This window comes from Cervus elaphus, chromosome 15 (genome assembly GCF_910594005.1).
Source record: "Cervus elaphus chromosome 15, mCerEla1.1, whole genome shotgun sequence".
NCBI lineage: Eukaryota > Metazoa > Chordata > Mammalia > Artiodactyla > Cervidae > Cervus > Cervus elaphus.
Window position 1 is genome coordinate 45,434,578 of NC_057829.1, and position 13,616 is coordinate 45,448,193.

Below are 13,616 nucleotides of genomic sequence, written 5' to 3' on the forward strand. Positions count from 1 at the left end.
TGATTCTTAGAAGATGCTTTCCTTAGATCGAGATAGTCCCAAGGACATTCCTAAAGAAATATTAATTGAATTGCTTTTCTCTTTCTGCTTTAAAAAAAAAATATAGATAATGCTGAATTTTTGGAGTTTTTTTGAACTTACAGAGATTTTTTTGAAGGTTTTAAAAAATACCTGCTTTTTGCTCAATCCACAGTTAAGTAACATACAGTAGTAGAAAGGCATGCTTGTGATACTTGGTTTGAATGATAATGCATCCTGATCTATTAGAGCACTACACATTTTAGTGTGTGTTTTAATTTGGAAAATGTGTATTGTCTTCAGGTTGTGATTTTTGTTAGTAGATTCAGTGAGGACATTTTTCTAGTCTTTTATAAAGATGAGCACCTGAAAAACCAGTGTTAGTTTAAATTGTAGTTTAGGTTGAAATGCAAAGCCAGTTAGGAAGGCAGCTCCTTGTGAACTAATAATATTTAGTGTTAGTACTAGAGCAAATAATCACTCTAGGAATTCGCAGACTTCACTTCTGTAATCCTGGGAAAGACACAGAAGGCTGAACAATATAGGGAAAAGGACAGTGAATCAGGAGCTGTGCCAAGCCAGAAACCACCCTTGTGACCTTGGGCAAATCATTCAACTTTTTTGAGTCTCACTCCTCTTTAAACACAACGTGAAGTTATACTTATTTTTAGTATATTCCTGTTGAGCTGTATCTACTGTTTTGAAGTGTATACTGAATAAGCATTTGCCCATTTGCTGGGATGTTTAGTCTTCCATTTATTTCTTTTGATTCACCTTAGAATATAAGTTAGTGGAGTAGTTTGAATTTAAATAGTACTGTTTGTTTTTAGAAATCTAAATTTGTTCTTGTGTTAAATCCTTTGTTTTCATATTATGCATGTATTCTATGTAGACTTGCCTACCTATTAACAAAGATAGGAACTGAAAGTTAGTAGCTGCCAAAAAGAGCATTGGCTTTGTTGCTGAGGATCAGAGACTGATCCTAGAGGCCCCTTCATTTCCAGGCAAGTAATAGACACTGTGGTTCATTTTACAGCACCTGAAGTGTAGGTCTTTTCCACATTTTGCAGTCAGGGGAACTTTAAGGGCAGCAAATGCCTTGCATATTTGCCCTTCCCTCATAGCTCAGTTGGTAAAGAATCCACCCGCAATGCAGCAGACCCCGGTTCGATTCCTGGGTTGGGAAGATCCACTGGAGAAGGGATAGCTTACTCACTCCAGTATTCTTGGGCTTACCTGGTGGTTTAACTGGTAAAGAATCTGCCTGTAATGTGGGAGACCTGGGTTTGATCCCTGGGTTGGGAAGATTTCCTGGAGAAAGGCTGCATACTCCAGTATTCTGGCCTGGAGAATTCCATGGACTGTATAGTCCATGGGGTCACAGAATTGGACACGACTGAGGGACTTTGACTTTCATTATTGCAGGGGGGTTGGACTTGAATTACCAGCAGCATGTGTATCTCTTTGCTTAAGGACCTTTTCTATTAAAAGCAGCTGTCAGGCTGCAGTTCTGTGTAATGGCAATCCAGAAGTGTCCACATGCTTAAGAAGTAATGTTACCTTACGAGCAGCCCTCACTCAAAGAGTGCTGGCAGTGGCTGAATAAATACCCCTGACTTCCTGTCTCCAGAACTGTGAGAAGTACATTACTGTTGTTTATAAGCCACCCACTTTACGATGTTTTGTTATAGTAACCTGAACTGACAAGACAGCCCCAAAGCAGGAAACTTGCTGATGCAGAGGTTCTTAATCTGCAGCTTATGGGTTCCCTGAGATAACATGTGAAATTATAAATTTTGTTCTTATGAGACACATCATAGCTTTCCTCAGCTTCTTAAAGAGTCTGTGACCTCCTGAAGGTTAAGAACAACTGCTTTAGGCTATGATGTTTTATTGAGATTGACACAAAACTGTCATCCTTGTTAGATTGTGATGACCAACCTCATTTTTATCAACATTTCTCAGTCTATAGAATCAGATAAATGAGTCAAGGAATATTTATTGCAGCTGGAGGGACTACTAATATTATCTCAACCAGATCTATTATTTGAAAAAGGAGGAGACTGGCCTCAAATTACTACAAGATAATCTGAATATAATTGTTTATTTTATTTTAAAAAACTGTGATTTTTATAGCTTTATTTACAGTTCAAATCTATTCAGATCACAATATGATTGTATTTCTTTCCACTGGGTTTGTTGAGCTATATACTTAAGTTATATTCTTGTTGTTCAGTTGTTCAGTCGTGTCTGACTCATTGTGACTCCATGGAAGCATGCTAGGCTTCCCTGTCCTTCATTATTTCCCAGAGTTTGCCCAAATGCATGTCCACTGAGTCGGTGATTCCATCCAACCATCTTGTCCTCTGTTGCCTCCTTCTCCCCTTAACTTCAATATTTCTTAGCATCACGGTCTTTCCCAGTGAGTCAGCTCTTCACATTAGGAGGCCAAATTATTGGAGCTTCAGCTTCAGCATTCCTTCCAATGAATATAGGATTGACTATTTAGAAGTTATATTCTAAACTATTCTATTCTGAACTTAGGCTATAATGCCCCGAATAAAATTTACTGTGACCCTTCATATAAACATATAGGACTTTAAACATTTTCCTTTGGTCAAAAATGATCATGTTTCTCCCATTTAAACATATGTTTTAGAAAAGTTTACAGGCCTAAAAAAAGGTTAAAGTCACATTTTAAAATTCCTCTTGCTTCCCACCCCCAGCAAATTTACATATTATAATTAGAGCCAATATGATGAAAGGAATTTGAATGAAGAATATTGTTTTACAAGAAACAGTTTCAGGAATACATTTGCACAGAGTTAAAAATATTTTAAAATCTGCATAAAAAGAATGCTGATTTTTATTAAATGAGCAATGTATTTTGTTCAAGTAATCCATGTGTGTGTGTTAGTTGCTCAGTTGTGTCCAACTTTTTGCGATCCTATGGACTGTAGCCCACCAGGCTCCTTTGTCCATGGAATTCTCCAGGCAAGACTACTGGAGTGGGTTGCTATTTCCTTCTCTAGGGCATCTTCCTGACTCAGGGATAGAACCTGGGTCTCCTGCAATGCAGGCAGATTCTTTACCATCTGAGCTTCAGGGAAGTCCCTATGTAACCCGTAATTCACACGAAACTATGTGATGTGGGTTTTAGTTTTCCATTTTATAGAAGGGGAAACTAGCTGCACTTAAGTTACTTGGCAAGATGAATGAATTGTAAATGCTAGATTAGAGGCAGGATTGGAACACAGGCTTGACTACTTTTTCCACTCTATCACACTGCTTTCTTCTTGTCTGGAAAGAAGGGCTGTTTTCCAGATCTGCTATGCGAGATCCTCATAACAGAAGTTACTATTTACTGAGAAATTACTTATCCTTTTATTGCCTCTTTGAGATACATATCAGTTATTCTTTTCACCTGCTGAATGAAACAAATTCACTTAAACAATAAAAAATATAGTGAAACAGTGATAGTATAATTTGTAAAAATTTTGGAAAAGTCAGTTTACAGACATATGAACAATTCAAATACAGATGGTATTTCAGTGTAAAGACAAATACAAAGTAAAGAGAAAATTTTTGACCCTTCATATCATATTTCCTGTAAGGTAGGGTACGTTTGAAAGAGAAATAAGAACACTTCAAATTTAAGAGAAATGGAAGAGGTTCCCACACTTTGCAGTCTTTGTAGGACCAGTGAGATCAACTGCCAAATAAAAATACCAGCCAGTTGTTTTATATAAAGATTTAACAGCAACAATGGAATTGTGATTGGATAAGGCAGAGGGTTTTACATATTCATTCAACAGACATTCATTACTACATGTCTGGCTCTGTATTAACCTCTGGGGACTTGGTGGCAAACAGGAGAAAGGACAGAAATAGCCCATGTCTTTCCAGAAACTATTTTCCTGAGTGGGGATACCAGCGGCCGGACAATGAGGTACTGTCATGTGTGCTAAGTGTTAATGACAGCAGAGAGTGTTGGATGCTGTGGAAATTGATGGGAGGCCACTGAATTCACGGTTAAATTGGGCAGTCAGCCAAGTAAACAGGGGCCAAATGTGTAAAGGAGTCATCCAACAAGAAGGAATGGCATTGACGAAGCCTATAGAAAAAAAAGAGCATGACATGTTAAGGTGCCAAAAGAGGTTCAGTATGTCTAGAGTGAAGAGTGAGAGTGGGGTGGGGTGGAGGGTGGAAAGTGGCAAGATCTCAGGGTGGTTTAAAGACATTAGCATCCCCCACTTTCACCCTGAAGCTCTCATTTCACACTATATCCAGTGCCCATATCCCAAATTATAAGACCTCAGAGATAACGTCATAAGAACTATTTTGAACAGCAACTGAATAGTTGAAAAATGTTATGCTTTGGGGAAATTTCATGCAATATTTTCTAAATTTGATATCTGATTTCTTTTATGTTTCAAAGTCAACTTTTTATTTAACTTTGAAACCTTTCCATAGATACCTGAAAAACTTGAGGATTCTAGATACCATGTCCATTGGAACCATTGGGCTAGATGGAACCATATGACTGATGAAAGACTAGACAGAAAGTCTTGCAATGATGTTAAACCATTTTTTTGTCCCGGAGGCCATGGAAACCCTGGCAAGGTTTCAGCAGAGGAGGAACTTTTCAGAATTGCACTTTAGAAACATCATTCTGGCTGCAGTGTGCAGAATGCATTGAAGGGAAGTTAAAGGAATGTGTCACAGTAGGGATTGAAGTGAGGGATGTTAGAGGCTTGCTGCAAATTCACAGGGGAGAGTTAATTGGACCCTGGACTAGTGCAAAGTTATGACAAAGTGTAGAATTATAACTCTGTAGGATAGTGGTAAGATGAGGTGCTAGTGATTTAGACTGAAATCTTTGGTCCTCGGAAAAAGTTCTTATTATCTGACACTTTGGTGGTGTCATTCATTAGACCTGGTATAGCTTGTGAATTTATACCCCATGTCAGAATGAGATGAATACAAAAAGTTGACTGAAAAATAGTTTGCAGGTCTTTGGTCAATGGACCCACTGGTCCATTTGAACATGTGTATAGGCAGACTGTTGCCTTTAGGACTTCAAAAGTGAGTTGTTGGCCTAGTGGAGATTTGGATCAAATGTTCCCCATCTTCCTCAAATGTTACATGTTTATCAAGAAGTAAATACTCTTTGTTTTCCTTTTTCTGTTGTAAAACTTAACAAAACAGATAATGTCTGCTTTCCAATTTGGTGCTATAATGCATCATTCATAACAGCAAGTTTCAGGCAATGTAGCTGCAGCTCATGGAGCTCTCTCACCTGTGTTAATGCTCCCTGCTCATTTATGTGACCCTGTTAGGAGTCTATTTGTTTTTGTGGCAGGTGAAAAAGAGCTGCCTTTTTTTTTTTTAAATCAAATCTATCTGGAATTCAAGAGTCGAGAGAGAACTTGTGTGCCTTACTTTTTACTTTGAATAAATGGATGTTAGATACAAAGAATGACGATATATGCCACCCTAAATTTGCCACTTTGGCATAAGGTTTACTCTGAGCTAAAGGATTATTCTGGACATAAAAAAATAGCAGATGCAAGAAGGGCATTCCAATCTCCTCTTTTATTCCAGAAAGCAGGAGAATAAAAACTATATGAAAGATGCGCTCCTTGAACAGCAGAAATAAACATTCTTCTACAGAGTCAAAGCTGTGAGAATTCTGTATGAACAGATCATGTTAAACTAATTATTATCTTCTTTTAGCCTCTCCATAAATTTTAGCACTTTTCCACGTTTGCCTCTTTTTGTTCAACCTGATATAAAGTATATAGGTTTTGCCATTTCTTTGGGTCTCCTTTTTGGTGTGTGTCTCTTGTGTCACATAAAATTTATACAAATTTGTATGCTTTTCTCTTGTTAATCTGTTTTACGTCAGATTAATTCTCAGGCCCAGCTTAAAAACCCTAAGTACGAAAAAGTAAAAATTTGCCTCTCCTATAGTTACACACCACGTCTGCATTTTCTATTTCTAATTTGTCAGGGAATAGCAATTTATATGATGTAAATAATTATATAACTGCTTGAGACTCAGAAAATTGTAAGCAAAACTCATTTTAAAATGTATTTATTGAGTGCACAGCCCTCTGTTGCAAATGATATCAGTTACAAAATAATTTCATATCTTGGTCCCTGCACTATCAATGATTATGATTTTTGGGGAAAGACAGAATTGGACACAAAACAAAAAGATCAATAAATATTTTATTAAAAACCTTGACACTGAAAAACTTTTGGAAACAGTTTTCTTTACTGGAAGTAGAGGTCTATGTGATAGCATTTATTTATTACAACAATACTTTGCATGTGATTAACCAAAATGGTGAATTTTAAACTATCTCTTAATTATCTTTGGTTTTTAGAGGTTATAGGAAAAGAGGTAGGATACACATACATATGAAGTGTTTCCAAACAAATATACAAACCATTTCAACAAACAAAATAAGGGAAAAAAATTTCTTTGTGGTTAGTATCCACATTGGACTCAACCTCCTGGTGCCCCTATGTAGAGCAATTGAAATGGTTGCTCTGTGAGCTTCAGTTTTGTCATTTGCAAAACAGGAGCAATGTGTCTTTTTTTTTTTTTTGAGGAGAGTGATCATTTTATTGAAAGGCTTTATGATATGAAGAAACAAGTTGCAAACACGTAGATGATGGAGGATATGTATACATATATATATATCTTTCAAATATATATTTGAAAGAACATGTGAATCCTATTTAATAAATTAAGTGCTAGGGCAAGGAGTGGGGTTTCCTGAGTGACTCAGATGGTAAAGAATCTGCCAACAATGTGGGAGATCCAGGTTCAATCCCTGGGTCAGGAAGATCCCCTGAAGAAGGGAATGACTACCCACTCTAGTATTCTTGCCTGGAGAATTCCATGGACAGAGGAGCTTGGTAGGCTACAGTCCACGGGGTTGCAAAGAGATTGTGACTGAGTGACTAACACTAGCATATAATCAAGAAGAAAAATTTAGAGCAAAATCACACCGAGCCTTAGTTGAATTCATTTTCGCCCAGATTCTTTAAAGGTGTCCCTGGTAACTCAGCTGGTAAAGAATCCACTTACAATGCAGGAGACCTGGGTTCGATCCCTGGGTTGGGAAGATCCCCTGGATTCTTGGCTGGAGAATTCCATGGACAGAGGAGACTCGTGGGCAACAACAGTCCATGAGGTCACAAAGAGTTGGAAACAAGTGAGTGACTAAGCCGAGCACAGCAGAGCACACACAGATTCTTTTCGGTTGGCATATGTTCCCAGCTCACTGTCCCCACTTTCCCCTAGTTGGCTTCTAATACCCATTGCCTTGCCTCTTTCACAGAGGCGAAACTGTCTTAATACTTCTTTTAACTCTGTGATTCAAAATGTAATCCCTGTGATCCTGTCGTACACTAGAGAAGCAAAAAAGAAATGCTCTTATCTACTACTTAATAAGACAGGAAAATATCCTCAACATTTAAGAGAAAATTTAAGTAACCTGTGTCAAAATAACCCAAGTCCCCACCAATGAGGTGTTTAGTATTTATGAATCAGGAAATTGAACTAAGCAATTTGAAAATTTGATATTTTTATTGAATTTATTTATCATGCAAGCAATTCCTTCTGAACTTTCTTCTTAACTTAAATAACTCACATAAGTCAGAAAATCAGAAATAGCCATCATGTTTTCAAGCAGTTCTTTACCCACTTGCCCAGAAGGTAAGCTGCAGGAAGCTGTGGGAAATTAAATTGGAAAAAAAGTTCAGGCCATTTCGTGAAGGGTAAGAAAGTGAGGGTGAGAATTTTATTCTGTAGGCAATGGGGAGTCTTTGAAGGTTTCTTAGCAGGAGAGTAACTTATTCTGAACTGTGGAAGATTAATTTGACATTGGTGTGTAGAATTCATTGGATGGGAAAGCAACAGGAGTTAAACATTTATTTTAATAGTCTAGGTGACAGGCAATGAGTATCTGAACACAGACGGTGGTGGTGGGAGAGGAGAGGAGGAGCTGTGGCAAGAAACATCACTTAGGCTGAGTGAGTAGAGCTGGATGCCTAATTAGATATGAGAAATGTGGGAAGGGCAGGAGTCAGATGTTACCTGGATAGGGGCATAAAAGTGATCTTAGGATCCAGATTGAACATGGCAGTGGCAGCTGGATCCCAGGTTTCTGGGCTGCTAAGTTGTTCCTGGCTGCAGCTGAGTCAGCCTATGTCTAGGGGTGGCAATGGTGAAGAGGGTGAAGCTTGCCTGTGGAAGACCCTCACCTACTTTGTGGCACTTCCCAGGATGGGAGTGAGCATGCTGAATGTCTTTCTAAAGTTGCACCACAGAGAGAAGAGACCTGAGTTCACAGCCTACCCCTTCCAAGTCCTTTCCCTGGGGAGATAGTAACCATACTCATTCCATAACCCTTGTGTGAATCCAGTTCCAACTGGCTATGAAGTTGAATAACGAGAACCTGGGCCACTACCCAGTGGGGACCACAGCACTGGTTTGGACAATTACTCTGCATAAATAGACCAGAAAAGTATACAGGACCTTAACCTCACCATCTTGTATCCAGTGATGACTATTATACTTGATGACCACTGTGCTGATCTTGCATCCCTTTGCTTATGAGAGGTGGTGGCTTAAATAAATAACTTATTCATGAGCTGAAAAAATGATGCTTGAACTGGAAAGGAAAAAAGAAGTAGTAAAGAAATAATAAAACTCTATGAAACTAGAATCGATAAGAAAAAGTACTTTGTAAATTTAAATAAAAGGTCTTAATGACCCAGATAACCACAATGGTGTTATCACTCACCTTGAGCCAGATAACCTGCAGTGTGAAGTCAAGTGGGCCTCAGGAAGCATCACTGCAAACAGAGCTAGTGGATGTGATGAAATTCCAGTTGAGTTATTTCAAATCCTAAAAGAAGATGCTGTGAAAGTGTTGCACTCAATAGGCTAGCAAATTTGGAGGACTCAGCAGTGGCCACAGGACTAGGAAATGGTCAGTTTTCATTCCAATTCCAAAGAAGGGCAATGCCAAAGAATGTTCAAACTACCACACAATTGCACTCACTTCACATGCTAGCAAAGTAACTCTCAAAATTTTCCAAGCTAGGCTTCAACAGTATGTGAACCAAGAACTTCCAGATGTACAAGTTGAATTTAGAAAAGGCAGAGGAACCAGAGATCAAATTGCCAACATCTGTTGGATCATAGAAAAAGCAAGGGAATTCCAGAAAAACATCTGTTTCATTGACTACATTAATGCCTTTGACTGTGTGGATCACAACAAACTGTGAAAATTCTTAAGGAAGTGTGAATACCAGACCACATTACCTGCCTCATGAGAAACCTGTATGAAGGTCAAGAAGCAACAGTTAGAACCAGACATGAAACAATGGACTGGTTCCAAATTGGGAAAGGAGTATGTCAAGGCTGTATATTGTCACCCTGGTTATTCAACTTCTATGCAGAGTACATCATGAGACATCTAGCTGGGCTAGATGAAGCTCAAGCTGCAATCAAGATTGCCGGGAGAAATATCAATAACCTCAGATATGCAGATGACACCACCTTAATGTCAGAAAGTGAAGAGGTACTAAGGAGCCTCTTGATGAAGGTGAAAGAACAGAGTGAAAAAGCTGGCTTAAAACTCAACCTTCAATAAACTATGATCATGGCATCTGGTCCCATCACTTTATGACAAATAGATGGGGAAACAATAGAAACAGTGACAGACTTTATTTTCTTGGGCTCCCAAATCACTATAGATGGTGACTGCAGCCATGAAATTAAAAGACGCTTGCTCCTTGGAAGAAAAGTTATGACCAACCTAGACAGCATATTAAAAAGCAGAGACATTACTTTGCTGACAAAGGTCTGTATAGTCACAGCTTTGGTTTTTCCAGTAGTCATACAGATATGAGAGTTGGATCATAAAGAAGGCCGAGTGCTAAAGAATGGATGCTGTTGAATTGTGATTCTGGAGAAGACTCTTGAGAGTCCCTGGACTGCAAGGAAATCAAACCAGTCAACCCTAACCAAACCAGTCCATTCATTTGAAGGACTGATGCTGTATCTCCAATATTTTGGCCAACCGATGTGAAGAGATGACTCACTGGAAAAGACTCTGATGCTGGGAAAGATTGAGGGCAGGAGGAGAAGGGGGAGACAGAGGATGAGATAGTTGAATGGCATCATTGACTCAATGGACATGAGTTTGAGCAAACTCAGGGAGATAGTGAAGGCAGGGAAGCCTGGCATGTTGCAGTCCATGGGGTGGCAGAGTCAGACACAACTGAGAGACTGAACAACAAGTAAATTTGTATCAACAAGTCCATAAAAATCATATCCCAGGGTAATAATAGCAACTGTTATTTTCTTTTCAGGGAAACACTGTGTCAGATATGTGCTGTATAGCATGTTCTGTATGTCTTAAAATATATCTTGAAGGTAGATATGATTATTTTAATTTTAAAAATTTAGAACAAAGCTCCTAGATGTGAAGAAATTTTCCCAAGCATTACCAGCGTGTTAGTGATTGAACACAGAAAGATCTTTTCTCTCTCTGAGCTATGTGATCTCTCTTGAAACACTTATAGGTTTGTTACCTGTAATTTAAAAAAATTGTAATCGTGGAGCTAACTATGCTAAATTATTAGCATTTTGCTCATGTTATGACAAGCTGTGCTAAATCATTCATAGATTAAAAATGATATAGCATATATCTACATAAACAATGTTCATTTCAGTTTTTTTTTCTTTAATAATTAGATCCATTGAATGCCTCTCAGTTCACAATTTTAAGTTCTATTTGTCCTTGCAAATACCCAGCAAGTAGTTTCATTTTTCTTAGTTTACTGATGAATAAACTGAAGTCTTATGGTAAAGTAACTTGCTTAAAATGCTATAGACAGTGCCAAAGCTGGAGCTAGTTTGGCTTGAGAGGGTATCTTTTTAAAATACCACACCAAACTGTTTTTTAAATCTTTCAAAACTCTAGAAATGGACAAATATTTCAAATTTCAAAAAAGAGGAAAATTTGAATCCCCAAAACTTCAGTTCCTAAGCTCAATGTTGATCCAGACATTGAAACTGATTATTAAATAGCTTAGGAACAGTTATAAAAGAAAGAAGGAACCATTAAAGATGAATATCAGTTCAGTCGCTCAGTCATGTCCCAATCTTTGCAACCCCGTGAACCACAGCATGCCAGGCCTCCCTGCCCATCACCAACTCCCAGAGTCTACCCAAACCCATGTCCATTGAGTCAGTGATGCCATCTAGTCATCTCATCCTTTGTCGTCTCCTTCTCCTGCCCTCAATCCTTCCCAGCATCAGGGTCTTTTCAAATGAGTCAGCTCTTCTCATCAGGTTGCCAAAGTATTAGAGTTTCAGCTTCAACATCAGTCCTTCCAATGAACACCCAGGACTGATCTCCTTTAAGATGGACTGGTTAGATCTCCTTGCAGTCCAAAGGACTCTCAAGAGTCTTCTCCAACACCACAGTTCAAAAGCATCATTCTTCGGCGCTCAGCTTTCTTTATAGTCCAACTCTCACATCCATACATGACCACTGGAAAAACCATAGCCTTGACTAGATGGACCTTTGTTGACAAAGTAATGTCTCTGCTTTTTAATATGCTGTCTAGGTTGGTCATAACTTTCCTTGCAAGGAGTAAGCATCTTTTAATTTCATGTCTGCAATCACCATCTGCATTGATCTTGGAGTCCCCCCAAAATAAAGTCAACTACTGTTTCCACTGTTTCCCCATTTATTTGCCATGGAGTGATGGGGCCAGTTGCCATGATCTTTGTTTTCTGAATGTTGAGCTTTAAGCCAACTTTTTCACTCTTCTCTTTCACTTTCATCAAGAGGCTTTTTAATTCCTCTTCACTTTCTGCCATGAGGGTGGTGTCATCTGCATATCTGAGGTTATTGGTATTTCTCCCGGCAATCTTGATTCCAGCTTGTGCTTCCTCTAGTCCAGCATTTCTCATGATGTACTCTGCATATAAGTTAAATAAGCAGGGTGATAATATACAGCCTTGACGTATTCCTTTTCCTATTTGGAACCAGTCTGTTGTTCCATGTCCAGTTCTAACTGTTGCTTCCTGGCCTGCATAGAAGTTTTTCAAGAGGCAGGTCAGATGGTCCCATCTCCTTCAGATTTTTCCATAGTTTATTATAGGCTTCTGTAAAATAGGTAATGCTAAATCTGGTTTCATAAAAACAGTATTGTCTACTGGTTAAAGAGATGAATGTTATAGACACTATACAATTTGTTACATATTTTACAGTTATGGAAAAGATAATAACAAATAGACTTATGACAAAATTGGCTGAATTTATACTCAGACCATACAGCAATTAAGTTCAATGTCTTCTTGTAAATTCTCCAGTGCTGGGTCCCATAAGTCTAGTCTGGTCCTCTTCTGTGACATTTTAATCTAAAGCAGTAATTCTCAATATTTTTAAGTTTGTGGCACACTTTCCAATCTAGAATTTTTAATACTATGATTGAAATAATTGACAATCATAGTTACTGATCTTTTCTCTTGGTTACCCTTTCTCCCAGTTCCCTATTAGAGTAGTCTTACTAGAATAGAACAGTTTAATGTCTTAGCTGCATTCTACTTTCACATGCACGTGTGAGGCAACATTTTTGTGTGTTCTGGTTCCCTGGTGCCTGCTTGATATTATGTTATACCTCTTAGCACTGCATGAAAATGTGTACATGCTTTTTCAGTTCTGCTTTCTCAGCTCGATGCTCCCTATAACAGATATATGTATGTATGTATAATATATATACATATATATATGTAATATATAAACACGAGGTGTTTTCAGCCTGTTTATTGCAAACACAAATTTTTAGTGATCAACATTTTTATGGCACAGTTATGAAAACTTTATGGTACACTGGTGTAGCAGGGATCATTGATTGAGAACTACTGATCTATAAAATGGGTGAGGTTACAGAATAGAATGTGCATTTATAGACTGCAGAAGATAATAGGGCTACTTAAAATTCTTCAGTGAGGGGAGCAAATTATGGGTTCTCAAAATATGTGCACACACACACATACTGAGCAAAATTTAAATTATTTAGATACTGGATGGGTTATAAGCTAGTTATGTGAACAATTGCCCATTAAAATATAGTGTGATATGATTTTCTATTACTGGAAGTAGAAGTCTCAATCAAGTGATAAAGAAACCTCATATGCCATAGGGATTTGATCTAAGGTATGTGCTTTATCTGAAATTTCAGCAAGCTGAAAATATGCTAGGTGAAAGAGCCACAAATGCAAGCCATATATGTAATTTTAAATTTTCTAGTAGCCACATTGAAAAAGTAGAAAGAAACAGATGAATCAGCTTTAGGTATGTATTTTATTAAATGTAATGAACAGAGGAGCCTGAGGGCTACAGTTCATGGGGTTGCAAGAGTTGGACATGACTTAGCAACTAAACAATTAACATTTCCAAATCTGGTGTGAATTGTAAACTTACAGCACCTCTCAAGTTTGACCAATCATATTTCAATGCTCAGTAACCATTTTTCACCTAGTGCAAACTGTCACC

At 38.1% G+C, this 13,616-nt stretch overlaps 1 pseudogene; it reads left to right on the forward strand.

The window, feature by feature from the left end:
• Window positions 1-8,173: 8,173 nt before the first annotated feature.
• On the forward strand, window positions 8,174-8,485 carry LOC122708763 (annotated as a pseudogene).
• Window positions 8,486-13,616: the final 5,131 nt, after the last annotated feature.